Source organism: Phyllostomus discolor, assembly GCF_004126475.2.
Source record: "Phyllostomus discolor isolate MPI-MPIP mPhyDis1 chromosome 15 unlocalized genomic scaffold, mPhyDis1.pri.v3 mPhyDis1_scaffold_1, whole genome shotgun sequence".
NCBI classification, from domain to species: Eukaryota; Metazoa; Chordata; class Mammalia; order Chiroptera; family Phyllostomidae; genus Phyllostomus; species Phyllostomus discolor.
In genome coordinates this window covers 161,159-180,738 of record NW_023397489.1, presented here as the reverse complement: position 1 = coordinate 180,738, position 19,580 = coordinate 161,159, and the positions used below count along the sequence as shown (strand labels likewise).

The 19,580-nt window shown below is 45.5% G+C and overlaps 1 pseudogene; it reads left to right on the top strand.

Annotated features, from left to right (window-relative positions):
- The window catches only part of LOC114489310, a 71,683-nt pseudogene extending 68,972 nt beyond the window's left edge, over nucleotides 1-2,711 (top strand).
- The last annotated feature ends 16,869 nt before the right edge of the window (nucleotides 2,712-19,580 follow it).

The window sequence follows — 19,580 nt, the reverse complement described above, 5'->3', positions numbered from 1 at the left end:
TTAAGATTTTGCCCTGGCTGGTGTCACTCAGTGGATTAAGTGCCATCCTGTGAACCAAAGGGTTGCCGATTCCCAGTCAGGGCACATGCCTGGGTTTTGGGCCAGGTCCCCAGTAAAGTGAGAGGCAACCACAGATGTTTCCCTCTCCCTCCCTTCCCCCTTTTCTGGAAATAAATATATCAAATCCTTTTTAAAAACTATTTTATTTATTTTTACAGAGAGTGGAAAGGAGGGAGAAAAAACTCAATGTGTAAGGGAAACATTAATCGGTTGTCTTTGGCACACTCCCAACTGTCCCACAACCCTGGCATGTGTCCTGACTGGGAATTGAACTTGTAACCTTTCAGTTTGTGGGACAACACCCAACCCACTGAGCCACACCATTCAGGGAGGGTACATTCGTTCGTCATTTCCGTGAATTATCATGAGAGATCCTACTCTGGCGCACATGGTTCTGGGATCAGGAAGTACAGATTAACATGAGGATCAGAATCACTGCTTTTGAGGGGCTGAGGGGTGTAGCAGGGAAACCCAGGCACATGTGCCTTCATGTGCATAACACCACACAGTGGTTAGTGCTTTGGAGAAAACTAATCCAGCACAAGTGCCTAGGGATCAGTGTGAGGGCAGGTGTATCCAAGAAGGGCTCTCTCAGGAGACAACACTTACAAAAGTACCTGTGGGCAAGGGATCCGAGGCCGAGGGAGCAGGTAGTACAGGGAAGAAAACAGGTGTGGTATAGAATTGGCTGAGGCTCACTCAGGTCTAGTCTCAGCATAGAGGATAAGAACGGAGATCCAGTTTAGCACTGGAAATGCAGTGCCGATGACCAGAGTTGAGACACACTGGGGACTTTCATGAGTGCAAGTGTGCAGTCGTCAGCTGTAGAGTGGTGTGTTCTGTTCTGATTATGCTTTGTTAATTTTTTAAAAAATAAACCCCCATGGGGAATCTCCTCAGAGATCACTTCATCTCCAAAAGAGAGAGCATGGTGGATTGGCCACAGAGGAACAGGAGTCAGGCGTGTAAGAAGTGTGGTTGTAGAAAAATTTTGAAATAGGACTTCTCAGTGTATTTGAAATTGGCTAAGACTGAATGAAATGAAGCACAAATATTTGGTGTGAGGCTTGAGGAAGGACATTTTTTAAAAAATATATATTTATTTTTAGAGGGGAAAAGGGAGAAAGAGGGACATTCGTATGTAGTTTCCTCTCACACACCCCCTACTGGAGACCTGGCCCACAACCCAGGCACGTGCCCTGACTGGGAATCAAATTGGACTCCTTGCCTTGCAGGCTGGCACTGAATCCACTGAGCCACACGAGCAAGGGCAGGAAGGAGATTTTATTTTACTGTTTTGGAAAACAGAGAAGCAATTCCTTGTTGGGGCCTGTGGTTTTCCTCTTTAACATGACTTAGAAAATACCTATATAAGGGAAAGGTCACTGCAGTTCCATCCACACAGGGAGTAAAATGGCCTCTGATGCTTCTTGAAAATCCCTTGTCTGGGCAATATTAGAAAAGACCCTTGATGTGGGCTTTCTGGAGTTCTGAAGAAGATGCACTGCATAAAAATGAAAAGGAAAATAGATAGCGAGTGGACACTTTGTGGGAGATGGAATTTGTGTTGTCACCACAGTAAGAAGGATTCATGGGGCAGGTCTCACCAGGAGACAAGTCATATGGCCCAGGCATTCTCATCAGTGCCTTCCCTGACCACACCTTCCTCTTTCAGCAGAACCAAAGCCAGAGGTGCACCCATGTCCCTTCTGCTCTCTGGCCTTCTCCAGTCAGAAATTCCTCAGCCAACACATGAAATTTAATCATTCCTCTCAGATTCTCCTGGGAACATCTGCAAGAAAACACCTCCAAGCAGAGGAACCCTGTCCAGAGGATCAGAATCAGCAGCAGCAAGACACTAATACACCCAGCTGGAATGATAAAGCTGAAGGTCAAAGAAAGATCCAACGTTTTGCTTAAAAGGATCAGTCAGAGGAGAAACTTAAGATCCTTTTTCCAGCCTTCCAAAGAACAAATGAGGACCACTAGTGACCATGAGAGAATGATGGAGGAAGAGCCCTGTAGAGGCCAAAAAGAGAGTCCAGAGGGCACAGGCAAGTTATTTGTGAAAGTACAAATGTCAAGTATTAGAACAATCAACTATAGAAGGTTTTGGCAAGGCTTCAACGATGGCTCACATCTCATTAGAGACCAGAGGACACACTCAGGGGAGAAGCCCTATGTTTGCAGGGAGTGTGGACAAGGCTTTACACGGAAGTCAAATCTCATAAGACACCAGAGGACACACTCAGGGGAGAAGCCCTATGTTTGCAGGGAGTGTGGGCTAGGCTTTACACGGAAGTCAAATCTCATAAGACACCAGAGGACACACTCAGGGGAGAAGCCCTATGTTTGCAAGGAGTGTGGGAGAGGCTTTACATGCAAGTCTCTTCTCAGAGGACACCAGAGGACACACTCAGGGGAGAAGCCCTATGTTTGCAGGTGGACTGAATGAGTCATTAGCATTAAGTTGCATATCAACAGCCATAGGAAGTCTGTGGCCCCTTACTTTCCCCAAGATTGTAAGTACAGAAGTAACAGATTAAACAAACCCTCCAGTTTCATGACAAGAGGTGAGATGGACAAACAGTTCCATGAGTGATACGGGAATGTCAGCACCAATCTCCTTCATGGTTTTTTGACATCGTATTTGAACAAGTTTTGTTCCCATACAAATACGAAGCCCACATCCCACATTCTCCCATCACTAAAAGCAGAGAGTTCAGAAAGAGCCACAGAGAGCTCACTGTCAGCCACAGAAATATGGTTCCTGCAAATGTGTAAGTCTTTAGTCAATCTACTCTGGTTTCTACCCAGAGAGAGGGATTTGAGACAGGCTCCCGAGAGAAGGGAATTCCCTGGACTCCTAGAAATTGGGGCCTGTTCTCCTAATAGGCTCCCTACCCTCCTCACTTGGCTTCGCTTGGCTATACTGGTTTCCTACCACCTCTGGAGTCTCCGAGGTGAACGGCAGGGAGGGATGTATGCTTGTGCACGGATGTGTGCCTGGCTCAGTCTGGGTACCTGGTCTTCCTCACTCTCCTTGCTGCCCCTTCAGGGTCAGCATTTCCTGGTGCACAGCACACAGATTCCACATTAGTTCATAGTGGGTTGTCTCAGCTCTGTCTTCTCCAGATGTGTGACCTAAGGCAAGATTCTCAACTTCTCTGCCTGATTCCTAGTCTGTACACTGGAAATGGGTACACTGGAAAAAAGGATCTCTGAGATCACAAGTCCTGCTGAACAGCCTTCTGTGCCCATGTCTTCTGGGTCTTTAGTGCTGGACAAACGAAAATAAGGACAGAGTAGGGGTCTTAGCCAAACAGAATTTGAGCAGACATCACTGCTTTCCCCACAAGACTCAACTGCCCTGAGAAGGACGCCTGAGGTGGGGGATGTGCCTCCCTCCACATTACCACCCTCTCACTGAGCCTGTGCACCCTCAGAGCCTCCTCAAGACAGGCAGGTGGTACAGAAAATAACCTGGGAAACAGGACCCACACCCATCCCTTGCTGAGAAGTGACACTGCAAACATCTGCCTGCACTGGTGTGTTAGGTAGGATAGATGGTAAGCCAAGGCAGGGAGGATGAGGAAGACATGTGTCACCCACTAACTCAGCAGTCCTGAGCCTGGTCCAATTCTATTGCCAGATGGTCCAGCATCACAAGAAACATCATGCTAACATGTTGAAATTCTAGGTATCATTTCCACCATGTGGGAAAGAAAGGCTTTGAAACTATTCATCCCAAGGCCTAGAAGATGGGAGGGGGTCCACAGCACTCAAGGAAAGGACCCATAAAACAAAATTGGCTAACTGCCTCTGTTCACTATGTTTTATGAAGGGTCCCAAATGTTTACAGAACGAGCCCATAGATAACTTTGGGGGACTGCTTTAACTTTAACTGTCTTCTGTCTCATATCTATTTTACAAGATGACTAAATGGGGTCTGAAGCCAGATAAGGATTTGGGCTACTGACCCCCACACATACCTGTTTGAGTAGTCTCATCCCCCGTGGAAGCTGGCACCACTTTTACCTGTCAATCAATATGTAAGTTCTTTGCCCCCATCCCACCAACTGTGTAAGTCCTCAGGACAAAGGACCTGGTGCTCTTGCCACCCAACTTACCTTTACTCCCATCTCAGCAAGACCTGTCCTCTTCCATGAGAACATATCACTGATAAACCCTAATTGCACACTAATACACCTGCTGATCTGTAGCTCTATACTATGTTGGCAAGAAGGACTGAGTTTCTCCTGTGACAGGTGCACCCAGTCTGCAAATGGCATTCATGAAGCCTGCAACACAGGAGCTTCTGTAATGCACTCTCCTTGTACCTGGGCCCCACAGAGTTTAATACACCACTGGCACCATCTCGAAATTACTGTATCTTCAAAGTTTTTTTTGTGACGTAAACCCTGATGGGATCATGGATATGCACAACGTTGGTCATTCCTAGCCACCCATTCCCAGGCAATGTCCAAAATGGCCCAGGAAGACAAAATTCCAGTGGGTCCAATGGGTGGTAGTTCAGCAAGACTCAAGGTGAGAACAGGGTAAACGTTACATCTATATAAGCACAGGGAAGGGTGCTAACAGCTCCCAGAAGTCACACTTTTCTTAGAACCAGAGCTGAATTCAATACACAGAGATGGCAATTAGTGAGGACTCCATCCTACCCTCTCCTGCATGAGGGACATGACCTAAGTGTGACCCACCCTATTCCTGCTGGAGTGGGTTCACCAAAGGGGGACACCCACCCCCATGACCTGGAACCATGACCTTTCTGTCCTCCCAGTGCCAGGCTTGTGAAGAAGAGTGTCTACATAAGCTATGTGGATTTCAATAATAAATACCCACTATTATTTCCTTTTAGGCTTTTTTAAAGGAAGGCGTATTTCTTGGGTTTTGTTTCCCTTCCCTGTTTCTCCCCCACCACCACGGCCCAGAGAGAACACCATAAGCTCAATCTTCTGTGGCTTTCAGCATGGGCCATGGGAGAGGGGCAGAGTCCTGGTGTAATGCTGGCAGAGGGGCTGACACTGAAATACAGTGGGGAGAGGAACCCACAGACTTCCAGGTGATGCTTACCACTGCCCCCCACCACCAGGACAGACTCTGGAGTTCTCCCAGAAGGCTTAGTAATTCAAGATGAGTAGACAGGTCTGTTCCCTCTCCCTTTCAGCAGCAAACCACATTCCTAATATAGTTGCCAGCCTCCAAGGTGTCCCCCAAATGCACATTCTGTCACCCCTGCCCTTGGACAGTCCCTCCATACAACTGAGCTGATCTGTTATGAAAATGGTGTGTGGCTCTCCAAGCTAAGTCAGAAACAGAAACTTTTGTTTCAGTCTTCCTTGCATAATTCACACAATCTCAGACCACCTTGTGGAGGGAGCTGGGTGTGTACACAAGCCCCACCCCTGCCCACCTGGCAGTGGCTGGCAGCCACCATCCTTGTTTTGAAGTGCAGGCTCCAAGAAGTGACTACAGCCTGGCATCTGCTGGATGCTGAGTCTCTTGCCTTTGCCCAGAAGGTGGTTGTTTAATGGAGAGCATGGTCCTTGTCCTTCTAGGTGGGTGCCTCAGGGGTTTCTCATCTGCTCTCTGGGTGGCACTGGGTGGATAAGCCAAACCTGCCTCTGATCCCCAGTGAGGAGCACCACGTGTGTGTGTGCAGAGTGTGCCCGTGTAGCATGGGCCTGCACGGTCCAAGGTGACGGCCTGATGGTCCAAGGTGATGGCCTCCAAGGTGATGAGTTAAATTCTGCAGTGACAGCTGGACTCATACTCACTAAAAGCAACAGCCACCCTCCCGTCTCCAGCCTGACCATCTCTAGCAGGGACCAGCGCACATCCTGTCAACTCTGTTCCCTGGTGGCTCATGTGTCACTGTGTTGAGCTGCATTGTTGCCCAGGCCTTTGGCCCTAGCCAAGTGGCTTATTAGAACCCTCTGGGCCTCATTGGGACACACTGACTGACCCTCTGTCCCAGGGCAAGGGCAGCCACCTCCAGCCTGGGCAGTGACTCGAACAGGGAGACCAGTGAAGCAGGCAGAGTCCACGACAAAGTCTGGATGCAGTTGCTCTGGGGTCAGGAGAGGGGCTCTGCCTCTAACCACGAATTCCCATCACAGTGGAATCAGGGATGGGCACAGGCATCCTTCCTGTCACAGTCCAGCTGCCATGGCTTGTGGGCCTCCCTGTGGTCGGTGCTTGTCCAGACATCAGCCAGACCAGCCAAGTTCTCAGATCTCTGCTCAGGGTCTTGGCTACCAAGAAGAACTATCAGTTCTAGATTACGTAGCAGCATGTTTTACCTTCATTGTCTCAAATCTGTGAGGCAGGAACAGCTTCAGCCACACGCCTTGGAATGTCAGAAGATGATCAAGAGCACAGCTGCACTATGGCTCTGGCACACAGTCTAGGCCAGAGACCCGGCTGCCAGGCAGCCCAGCAGCAGCACCAGGCACACAGCTTCAGCTGTCTTTCTGCTCTGTCTTCCTGGGCCTGAGTTTTGTCCTCCTGGTAGCAAGGGGCTCCTGCACTTCCAGCATCACACTCATCTCATCCCAGAGGCCGGAAGGTAGGAGAGCGGAAGTCTGTTTCTTTTGAACTAGGAGGATGCTGCTGCTGGGCTTGTTACACTTGGGAAGCCCTCCCCATTCTGGATGAAGCCACAGTTTGTGTCCTTTGATTCCAAGACAGAGAAGCCAGGAAATAGGGAACTGCTCCACATGGCATGGGGAATGCAGCCCAGCCCCTACTTGGAAAGGCCAGTGGGGAGTGAGGTTGGCACACAGGACCCACACCCATGGATAGGTTTTCCTGTGGGAATCAGGCCTACATTGTACCTAGACTGCTATGAGGCTTGCTTTTGTTAAAACTCCCTCAACCTGGATTGAGGCAGCAAACGTTTACTGCATATCTTTAACTTCCTAAAATCTTGCTAAACCTCCCAAGTATGGAGTGTAACTGTTTCAACCACTTTTCCCCTTGATCTGCAACATTCTTCTCTTTGAAGTAATTAGCAACATTCTTTCCTTTGTTATCTGTAAAAGGTAATCACCTACAGTGAACCTGTGCATAGTAAATGAGGAGCATCCTCAATGTAACGTACCCAGAAAAGCAATAAAAGCCTGTCCAGGCAGGGGCCGGGGTCCTCTCTCTCACTTACAGAGTGGCCATGCCATCCCTTTTTCTCCACAGGACTTCTGTAGTCCGTGTGAATTTGTCCCTCAAAGCTACAACACATGGACTATGTGGGGTGGAGTCCGCATCACGAGGACACAGATAGAGAATGGCAGGGTCTGTGCCCTGATTCCCAATGACAGAAATGTGAAGGCACATCAGGACACTACTCTCTCGTCTAAGTGGTCCTGAGCGGTAAACCCAGCTATGCCCCCGAGGTGACAGGTGGATGTCAGGATCTCACCTGAGGCTGTTGAGCATTCCAGCTGGGCCCTACCTAAGATTGCACAGGCCTGGCTCAGGATGGAGAAATTTGCTCCCCTCGGTAACACAGTCAGTGGGGCTGTGACAAGGAGGTTGTGGCCAAATGGGGGACTGGCAGCAGAGGACACTCCAGGCCTGACTTCTGGCTCCACTCCCAGCCCTGCAGGGCTGACAGCAAGACTCAGGGCCTGAGGGTCTGCAGTCTTGGCACAGCCTCTCATGGCCACTGCGGCCTCCTCCTCCTGCCACTGGTGCACCTGGGATCAGGGCTGTGAGGTGTTCGGGCCCCTGCTGGCAGGATCAGTGCTCCTTGCCTGACTGGACTCTGGGTTGGGATGGAATGAAGCTGACTGTCAGCCAGGAGCCTGTGAGGAGCCACCCAGCCCCTGACCCCAGGCTCCCAGCCCTACCCCTGCCAATGTCCTGACTGTGGTTTCTCTCTGCCAAGCATCTCATTTGGGTGTCTTGGTATTTGGGGGGTTTTTTGTTTGTTTGTTTGTGTCATTTGTATAACCCTGAGGCAGGAGATAGTCAGGAAGGAGGAAACTCTGGAGGTGCCCCAGGGCTAAGATAAAGGACCTCCGTATAGGACAGAGACCCTGCTCTAAGACTGCTTATTCCTGCTTTCTGGAAAAGCACTGAATCCTGGTGACTCATGAATGCACCTGCACAGAAGATGCTTTGTTATAAAAGCTTTATAATACGTTAACATTGAGCAACCCCCTTCTCCAGTGGCCTGTCAAGGAAAATCATGGGAGAGCACATGTGCAATTGCTTTAAAGTAATACAACTTTTTGTACATGTGCAATAAAACCCCACCAAAACGAGCCAGGACATATCTGCCCTACAAGAACAGAATCCCTCTGGCCTCTGAGGTCAATCTCTGCTCAGAGTTAGCCCACTCCCATGTTCTGTGGAGCATATTATCACTTACTAAATCTGCTCTCTCTGTCTGCTATAAACTCTGTGTGTTCAGTTCAATTCTTTGTCCGCGATCACCAACAACCTGCTTACCTGTGCCCACCTGTGACAACTCTGAATGTCCATGGTTATAATTCTTGACTACAAAGAGCAAAAATAAAATAACACAAATCAAAAGAATTAACCATATTGTGCTATTTGTTGGAACCTACAACCAAGTTCCAACAAATTTCAATACAGTGAAATTATATAAGGTATGTTACTTGCTCTCATTGCTAATAATCTAGAAATCAGAAACAGAGGGTACTAGAAAATCCTTTTATTTGTGTGTTATAAAATACACTTCTAAATAACCCCCAAAACAAATCACAATTGGAGTTAGAACTAACTTAAACTGGGTGATAATAAAAATACTGTGTACCAAAGCCAGATCATTCAGGTTCCACAAACAGTCAAGGTCAGTGGTTCTCAAGCACAAGTGATTTTGCCTCCAGGAGGACATTACATAAGGTAGGGACACATTTTAGATTGTCATGAGGGTGGAGGTGAAGGAGAGTGTTATTGGCCAGCAGTGAATAGAGGAAATGCATGCTGACAAGCACCTACAATGCAGGGGGCAAATAAACCAGGAGAAAGAATTATTGGCCCAAAAGGTCATGAGTACTGTTACTGGGAAGTAACAAGTTGGGGGAGTTAGGGGGATTCCTCTCTTCGGTTCTTGTCCTGCCTGAAAGAATGGATTCAGGCAAGGGACAACAGGTACAGTGAAAGTGCAGTAGCAGGTTTATTTGTGACATGCACTTGACAGGAACCTGCAAGCTTGCCCCCAGCTAGTCTGAGTGCCCCACCTGCTGGGGTTTCAGGGCTTTCATGTTTGCAGCGAGCCTCCAGGCTTCCCCTCTGCAGCCCTTCTCCCAGCCCTTCTCCAACCTTGGGATTAACATACAGTTTCAAAGGCTTCCTTTCCCAAATAAAGAAAATGGTACATAGAATTTCAAAGGCTCCCCTCCAGCTGCTGGTGTGCTCATCCTGGTCTCTGTTGTGACCTTGGAACCTCTATAAACCTTACCTGACCCCACTCAGGACTGCTGAATTACTGGTGAGACGTGTCCCCCTCCCCCTCCCCACCTTGGTTTGCTGTCTATCCTGCTTAGCAGTGCTGACAATGAGAAGCCCTGCTCTGCGTGGGACTCAGTGAAGAGTCCAGGAGAATGGACACCGCACATCACTTTGCTCCCTAGATCTGAAATAATGCCTCTCTCTTTGCACAGACAGGACACAAACTGAGACCTAAAGAACAACAACAACAAAAGTTCACCATCTTGCAAAGATTGGCGAGTGTCCTAGGCTGAAAAGACACCCTCAAAACGTCAGGAAGCAAAAATGGTCTGATACCTTAGGAGACAGAACCACGCTGTGATACGCCATGGCACACATCTGAGGGTCACTGCTTCTTCTCATTGCCCATACATCACTCTTCAATAGCTGTTCTACAGTGTAACTAGAATCAATAATCTTAGTCTTCTGGTTTCCAGAATTCACCATCTAAAATTTACCTTTTGAAAATGTGGACATTTGCCATATTATAAATTCCTTAGATTGCCTACAAGGGGCACAATTTCACTTATAAGATACTTCTGATTTCTAAGTACTAGAACACCATGCATCTAGGCCCTAACTCATTGAAAATGCTAAGAATGCTGTTCTTAAGTTATTTACTCACTAATAAACTTACAACTAACAAAAATACTTTTTCTAACCCTTCACATTATCGTATTTCTTCATGTTTTCTGCCAAGCTCTAGCTATTTTTCTGTTATACATAACTAAAATAATGTGGTAATTATTATTACATGATAGCTTACTTACCTTGAAACTCATTAGAATCAACTTTTACATTATTACAAATCATAGAATTAAGTAATGTGTAGGGCAAATTGCATACATAATTAAATATCCTTTATATACAAAAGAGTAAGTTAAAGATATAATTTTTAAAAACACCCAATAGCAACAAAACGGGTGAAATGCCTGGGAATGAACTTAACAAGAATGTGTAAGATTAGTATGAACCAATTCATAACATGCTACCCAATAAAAGACACCTGAACAACACCTACTGGGCTAGCTCAGTGGTTTGGGCACCATGCTGCAGATCTAAAGGTCACCAGTTCAATTTCCCATCGGGACATATGTCTGGGTTGAGGGTTCGGTCCCCAGGTGAGGGCGTGTGAGACACAACTGATTGATGTTTCTCTCACTCTCTCTTTCTACCTCCCATTCCCTCTCTCTAAAAATAAATAAAATCTTTCATTTGAAAAGACACTTGAACAACAGGAAAGTAACAGCATGTTTTTGGATAGGAAAATATATAATGATCTGCATTTCCCAGTTACCTATAAATGTAATATGATCTAGATTAAAATATCAGCAAAAAAAAAAAAAGTTTTAATCCTCACCTGAGGACATGCTTCTTGATTTCAGATGGAAGGGAAGGGAGGAAGAGAGAAACATCCATGTGAGAGAGAAACATTGAAGGGTTGCCTCTCATACACATTCCCACTGGGGACTGAACCCACAACCTAGGCATGTGCCCTGAGTAGAGCTCGAACTACAACCTTTTGGTTTATGGGATTGTTATGGGAGAAACTCAGTTCTTCTTGCTGATGCAGTAAAGAATTACAGATCAGCCCATCTACTAGTGAGCAAGCAGGGTTTACTAGTGATACGTTCTCATGGAAGACAACGGGCCTTGCCAAGGTGGCGTGAAAGGTGTAGATTCCAGGCAGGGCAAGGTAAGGGAATCAACAGGCAAGGTCAAGAGTGTCAAGAGCCTTTGGTCCTTGGTCCTGAGGACTTATGTAGTTGGCAGGGTGGGGGGCAGGGGAAGAATTTACATATTGATTGGTGGGTAAAGGTGGTGCCAGCTTCCACAGGGGATGTGACTACCCAAACTTAGGTATGTGTGGGGGTCTGTTCGCCTGAATCCTTATCTCACTCCAGACCCCATTTGTCCTTCTTGTTGTAAAACAGATATGTGACAGGAGCCAGTTCAAGTTGGGGCAGTCACCCAAAGTTATTTACAGGCTCTTTCTGTAAACATTAGGGACTCCTCATAAAACAGATGGTGACCAGAGATAGGGAAGTAACCAAAGCTGTTTTGTGGGCTTTTTCTTTGGGCAATGTGGACCCCCTCCCACCTGCCAACCACACCTTGGAATTAGCACACAGTTTCAAAGGCTTTTCCCCCCAGACAGTGGAAACAATACATAGAATGTCAAGGGCTCCCTCTTCCTGTGCCACCATGGTGTTTCTTGTGATGTTCCGAACACCTGGCACTATTATCAGATCAGGCTCAGGACAGCTGAGTCAGTGGGTGAGACTTGTCTCCCTCCTCCTCTTCCTTGCCTCAGTTTGCTATCTATCCTACCTAACAGGACAAGGCTCCAACCAATTGACCCATATTGCCCAGGGCTCAGAAAATTTTTTTAAAGTAAAACAAGCTCAATTTAAGTTTACCTGTTAAAATAAGGAAGAATCAAAAGGTGCATTGTATTATGAAGCTACAGTAAGCACAACAGTGGAGTAATGCCCTGTGAATAGACAGATTGATGGAAAAGAATACAGGGTCCATTAATACATACAGATCCACATAAAAAATTGTGTTTTGTTTTGTTTATGTTTTTTCATTTATTGATTTATTTTTCATTTGGAACATCTATCATTTGCCTCTCACATGCTCCCAACTGGCAACTTGGCCCACAACCTGTCACAGGTGAGCACAGGTAAGGTAGGCACAGGTAACTACGTTCTTGGTGATTGCAAACAAAGAATCGAACACAGAGAGTTTATAGCAGACAGACAGAGAGCAGATTTATTAAGCGATAGTACACTCCACAGAACATGGGAGCTGAGTTGGAGGAGAGATTGATCTCAGGGGCTGGAGGGATTCTGTACTTATAGGGGAATATTTCTTGGCTAGTTTTGGAAGGGTTTTATTGCCCATGTACAAGTAGTTATATTCGTTTGAAGATACTGTGCATGTGGGTCTCCCATGATCTTCCTTGACTGACTAGCAGGGAAGGGGGTCCCACAATATTGATTTATTAAAATGCTATTATAATGAAGCAGGGGTCAGGTAGCATCTTCTGCACAGGCACAGTTATGATTCACCATGATTCCGTGCTTTTCCAGAAAGCAGGAACAACCAGTCTTAGAATAGGGTCTCTGTCCTGTATTGATGTCCTTCCTCTTAGCCCTGGAGCACCTCCAGAGTTTCCTCCTGACTATCTCCTGCCTCAAACCCAGGTATATGCTTTGACTGGGAATGAACTGGTGACCTTTTGGTTTGCAGGTGGATGCCCAGCCCACAGAGCCACACCAGTCAGAGCCATTGCCTAAGTCTTGCACGTGGCTTGACCAGAGATCAAACCTGCAACCTTGTCCCCCACCATACCACACAAAAAAAACAAACTGTAGAGACATAAAAAAACTTCACATGAGCCTTTGCTGGTGTGAATCAGTAGAGTGAACACGAGCTTGCAAACTGAACAGTCACAGTTTGATTCCCAGTCAGGGCACATGCCTGGGTTGTGGGCCAAATTCTCAGTTCAGGGTGTGTGAGAGGCAACAGAGTGATGTATATCTTACATACAGCTACACGTTGATGTTTCTCTCCCTCTCTTTCTTCCTCCCTTCCCATACCTTCTGTCTGAAAATAAATAAATAGAATCTTAAAAAGTAAACTTAACATGAGCAGCAAAGTTGAATTCAACATTTAGGGATGATCCACTACACCCAACGTTTCCTTCTGATCTGCACCAAGGATTTTCCCAACGTGAACGCCAGACGGCGGAAGAGAGGCGCACTGGGAACATTTTTTCAGTGATTACATTGTACTGTAAAGCGAGTTTCAACAAACTTCAAAACATTGACATTATGTAAAGCATATTGTTGGCACTAATTGCATTTAATCTAGAAACCAGTAACAAAAGCTTACTAAAAAGTCCTTAGTTTTAAAAGTGATGAAATGCACATATAAATAACATGGATTCCACATTCCTAGATGATCCACTATGCATGCTCACGACTTTTCCTGTGGACCTGCACTGCGTTGTTTCCAAGTTGAACACCAGATGGCAGCAGAGAAGCACATTGGTACTATGAAGCAAGTTTCAACAAACCTCAAAGGAGTGGAATTATATAAAGTAACATTTCTTGCTCTCATTTCAGTCAATCTAGAATTCAGTAACAAAAGGTAACTGGAAGTCCTTATATTTAGAACGCACTTCTATGAGACGCACTTCTAATTAACCCCCAACTAAGTCACTATTGCAGTCGCAAAGTAATTTGAACTGAAAGGCATTACGTACCACAAGCTACAGGGAAACGTGCGGTCTTCAGTGCACACAGCAGGAAAGGACAGAAGCTGGAGCTCCAAGGGCTCTGAACCCACACAAAGAACCCCGTGTAGTGAGTCCAGTCCAGAGAAAGTAGCAGAAAGGAAATGTGAACATACAGATTTCTGGGAGGGATACACTTAAACTGGTAGCAGTTAATGTTCCTTGGGGTAGGATTTTAATTAACTTCATTTTTCTGTATAGTTTCAGTAAGCTGCAACAAACTAGGCCATTTTCGTTTTAGGAAAAAAGTACCAGAGAAAACCATGGAATAGTTATATAATTATAAATAATTCTATATAGAATATTTATAATAATTAAATTATAATAATCCAGACTGTTGTCGGGAACCAGAAGCTTTTTCTTTACTCATCCAGCCAGGTGTCTTGACAGTCATCGGGGAAAAAATTCTGACTGTTTAGCCCAGAATGACTCCTTTCCTTACTTGCACTTCTTCGTGTGCATTGCAGCAGTTCTGATAGAGGGAACTCCTAACCTCCTAATCTCTAACAGTGATATGAGTGATCCTGGGTCTGCCATTTACAAGCTACATTCTTTTAGACAGGGAAGAAGCCTCCCAGGGCCTTTGCTTTGCCACTGGTAACGTTTCTCGTTTTTGTAGCTTACAACACTTACCCCTGAAGTACCTAGACTTCAGACTTGCTTTTGCCTCCTGAGAGCCTGTGAGGCTGCACCTGGCAATGCTCAGCGAACTGGGACCAGAAGTCATGCATTCCCAAAGCTGGTACATGGTCTACGTAATGTGCTCAAGAGAAGTGGTCCCACAGGAATGGCTCACTTACAGAGACCTCACACTCACACCCCACAAAGAGTCTGAGCACCCTTTTCAGCTCCTCACAGACTGGCTGCAGCTGCTCCCTGCCCCCACTCACTTCAAACACCCCCCACACCCCACATCCACCCACCACTCACCTAATTTTCCATGAGCTGGCCTTACCCTGGACATTTCACTTCAACCTGACAGTTAGTTTGACACTAAGGGCAGGGTGAGTGGGGACCTACAGAGAGGGACTCTAACTCTAAACCTAGCCCTGACCCTAACCCACCATTTACACAACACTTTCTTTGGATGAGGACTGCCCTTTTGAGTGGCAGATGATGCATTGTTTTGCCCATGGTCTCCCCAGTACCACGTTATTGTAAAGTATCAACTGTTTATCCACCCTCACAATTTGTCTTGGAGACAGAAACAGAATTTCCTTATGTTTCTGAAGAAAATCCCACATGGCAATGATGTTAAGAATCGTGGTTGGGTTTTTTTTTTTTTTTCTTGATTCCCTAGTGTGGAACCCAAACACCAAAACAATTACCGTAACCATCCTGGTACAAATGATTTCCCACAATTGATTTGGGTACTTTGAGTATGTGTCCTGTCTCCCGTGTGGCTTCACGTGGTCTGTCCTCAGTGAACATCTGGACTTGATGGCTCTGCACTGCACCTGGTCTGTTTGCCTCTGGGGCATCTTCACGTGAGAAACCTCCCACATGAAACACTGCAAACCACTCCCAACACGTTCAATCTGTCACAACACCTTCTCATACGCCACAAAACTTTTCCTCTGTTTACTGGCATTTTCACCTTTCTTGAAATACCAAAGCCTAATGTTCTGAAAATATTACTTATGTTCACCCACCTTCAATATGAAAATGGCCACACAAACACTCAACAAATTTGATAACTTTTGAACTCACACTGATATGACATTTGTCATGATACAGTATAACAAAATGGTTTCGAATGAAGTTAAAGACAAGTACATGAATCCACAGCCACGTGATGGGGGTGGGGAGATGGGGGATGAAGGAGAGGGTGGGGGCTCACCACCTTTTTGGCCAACTGGGAATAAAGCAGGCTTCACCCAGCATCGCAACACTGAGATCATGTAGAGTGTGTGTTTTGCTCTCATAGCACTTAAGCTGGAATTCACTGAAAGTGGGTGACTGGAAAGTTCCGTTGTTTGGTAATTATGAAATAGACTCATAAATAACCTCCAAAATGAACCACTATTTGAGGTACAAAATAATTAGAGCTGAATGACTCTAAAAACACTACATATGAAAACTTCAGAAAGAAATCTTCACCCTTAAATGAACATGTTAGAAACAGAATTGGAAATGTACAAGTTTTGCTCCCGCACAAGGAACCTAAATCAGTAAATGAAGTCCAGGCGCAGTGGAGGAAATGAGACCGCAGACATGTCCGGCCGGAGGGGCATGTATATAAAATGAAAGTATTCTTTTTTATATACCTGGGTGGAAATTTTTGAATAAATTTTACTTTTCTCATTGTTTAAGGAAGCTTCAACAGACAAAGCCAATTACAATTTTCAAGCACACTTGGAACTTTTAAAAACCTGATTTTATTATGCTACAAAGCCAGTTCTGAAATATTTCACATTAGACACTCTTATTCCTCTTTTCACCTTTACTCTGGAAACCAGTCACAAGGTACCCAGACAGTCCTTGCATTTAGATGTTTTCAAATGCACTTCAAAATACCACTGCCATCAAAACTCACTGATATTCCCCCACTGACCTGCACTAAGGTGTCATGCCCCCAAAGTGACCACGAGATGGCAGCAGAGATGCACACTCAGAACACACCGTTCTACAGGCCTGGCCACAAGGTTCCTTCGGTTTTTACTGCAAGATGCACTGGCAGGCCCATTTTCCATTTTCCCCAACAACGTGACTAGACAGCATATTCACCGCTTTGTTCCACTGCCCCCTGTCATCTTTCAGGCTGCTTCACCCTTCCATCTTCCCACAACATTTTGTATTTTGGAGCAGAGAAATCTCCCAGGTGCCATTCCACAGAATGGAAATTTTTCTCCATTAGGAGAACTTTGGAAAGGCTGAAATCAATGGCAATCCAAAGGGGCAGGTGGGTGAGCGCTGTGGATGAATCAGAACAGCCAGGCTGCAACCGTTTTCTCCTGGTCACCACAGAGAAACGTGCGCTCTCGCCTTATCCTGTCTGAAGATCATGTGTCTTCTGCTGACAAATTCAGGACTCTTTCCCTCAGGTGGTGCTTTCCATTGATCTGATGCAGAGCAGTCTTGTTGGAAGTAACCGCCTGGTTTCTGGTGAGGAGCTCCTACTACAGGACTCCCTAAGGACCCCACCACATACACAGCATGGCCTCCTTTGGGTGCAGACCGCCCTTTGGAGTGGATGGTGGTGGTTCCCTCCATGTGCCCACATTCTCTCCTGTTCCACATTAGTGTCAAATACGAATGGTTCATTCTTCCTCCCCAAGTTGTCTTGGAATTGGAAGGTTTTCCTTACATTTCAGTAGAGAATTGCATTTGGAAATTCAGTCAAGAACGGTTCCCCCCACCTCCCTGCTTAACTTCTGTGGAACCCAAACATCAAAGCAATGATCAACACTTGATTAGGATACTTGGAGTATGTCCCCTGCTCCCATGTGCCATAACATGGTCTGTCCTCAGTTAACGTCTGGACTGGATGGCTCTGCACTGCAGCTGGTCCCTATGACCCAGGGGGCAACTGCACACGAGAAGTCTGCAGCGTGAAACTGCACAAACCACTGCTGACATGTCTGGTCAGTCACAGCCCCTTCTCCACACACACCACAAACCTCTTTTTGCGTTTCAAATGTGTTTTCACCTGTCTTGAAATGACAAAACCTAATGTGCCAATAATGTTGCTATGTTCATCCATCTTCAATACGACAATGGCCACATAAATATTCACGAGTTCTGGTCAGATTTTTTAATGCGTGCTGAGATGACAGCTGTCACAATAAATTTTTTTTTAAAAAGGGTTTCAAATGAAGTTAAAGACAAAAGTCATGGCATCAACCACAACAGCAGCCCTTAATCCTAACCCCAAACCATGCCATGCACTAGACACTGGACTGTGTGTCCGAAGCCTGTCCCTGACTCCAGATGCCTGGCTCTGGACATCATACTCCAGAGGACAGTCTGCCCTCTTATTTAAACCGGTAAACCCTTGGGATGTAAACATCTAATGTCTAAAAATATAAAGCAGGTTTCTGTAAAAAAAAAAAGTTACATTAAATCAAGCAAATTAAATGATGCAATGATGACGCACATTAGACATGAGATGCATGAGGCTGCTGCTGGCATATCACGGCATACTCTTCCAAAGCAAAATCAATTGAAGTAAATGAGCAAATGTGGTATCCTCTTGATTAAAAAATTCTGGATAGCAGGAGAAGCTATTCGCAGAGTAAGAAGACCCACAGAATTGAAGAAAATGGTTGCACATTATACTTTTGATAAGACTCTTATTACCACAACAAAGAACTGTAGAACTCATCAATGGAGAGATATCTATATTTTTAAAGAACTTGTATATATTCTGTCTACAAGGTTCTATTCGAGTGGTAAAAAAAAAATTAGAGAGAATGTTCAATGCCTATATCACTGAGCAATACACTTCCCAGCCACTACAAAAGCTATAATTGAGAAAGCAAAACTGAGAAATGTTTATAAGCAGAAACAAAAATTAGGATTGACCATTACTTTGCTGAATGTAAAATATGGCAGACCTTATATAAAATGGTTTGGCATTTCCTCAAAAAATTACCCTACTGTATTCAATAACTCCACTTTGAAACACATACCTGAGAAACTGAAGACAGATGTTATAACAAACGTATACATGACTATTCGTAACAACACTGTTAACAACAACCAAAAGGTAGACAGTATTCAAATGTCCACCCACAGGTAAATGAATACACAAAGTTTGGTTATTCTGTCACCAAAAAGGTACCGGACCCAAGGCAGTTTTGCTCTGGCAAGGTCTCATACATGTACATTCTTGACTTCGTGCAGTAAAAATTTCGCAACACAAAGCTAGGGGATTTTGAGAGTTTGTATATTAAATCCATGGACAGTGAAACAAAGAAAGGGCTTCAGAGAGAAGAGGTGACATCACAGCAACAAGAGCTAGCACAGACAGAGCTGCTTCTGGGGAAACAGAAAAGTTAGACACAAAGAAGGTCCTTAGAGACAGGATTTGGGGGTGAGCCAGGGATGAGCTGCCCACTGCTCCCCTGGCTGCAAGTCTCACAGAGACCTTTGCAGATAAGGAGAAACAAAAAAAGATACACGACTAAGAAAAGAAGAGAAGGAAAGGCACATGTGTGCTCAAAGAACAGTGCATGCTGGGTGCTTTGTCTTTCGGGTTTCACCTGTTTTTTTAACATTGAGGACTTTAGAGGAGGTCTCAGAAGAGTCAGCTCCACAGAATACTCAGCTTTCCAGGGGTGCCCTTTGATGTGCTGATGCAACAAAGCGAGCACACAGAGTGCTCAGGGTCCTTCTCTGGTGAACTCCTTCAGAAAAGTCACCAGAGAAGGGCTGGGACTGAGGTGGGTCTTCCCCTGCCTGGTCTGGCATGTCTGAACCATTTGCTCTCCAATGTCCATGGTCAGGGAACATAAGATCCTCAGATTTGTTACCTGGCTATAAATTGCTAGGCCTTATTTGGCTATCAAGCTCAGTTTTCCCACTCCACTACCCAGGAATTTTCATAGCAGTTTTACTAACCTGCCTCAACTCCATACACTTGGGGACTCATATTGGCATTGAATTTGACACAATCATCATCTCTTGACAGACACCAGACACCAGAGCCAAATTCAGGATCCTGGACACAGACACTTGAATCCAAAACCTGTACCCTGCAGGGGATCCAAACCAAAACCAGGACTCCAGGCCTAAAGCT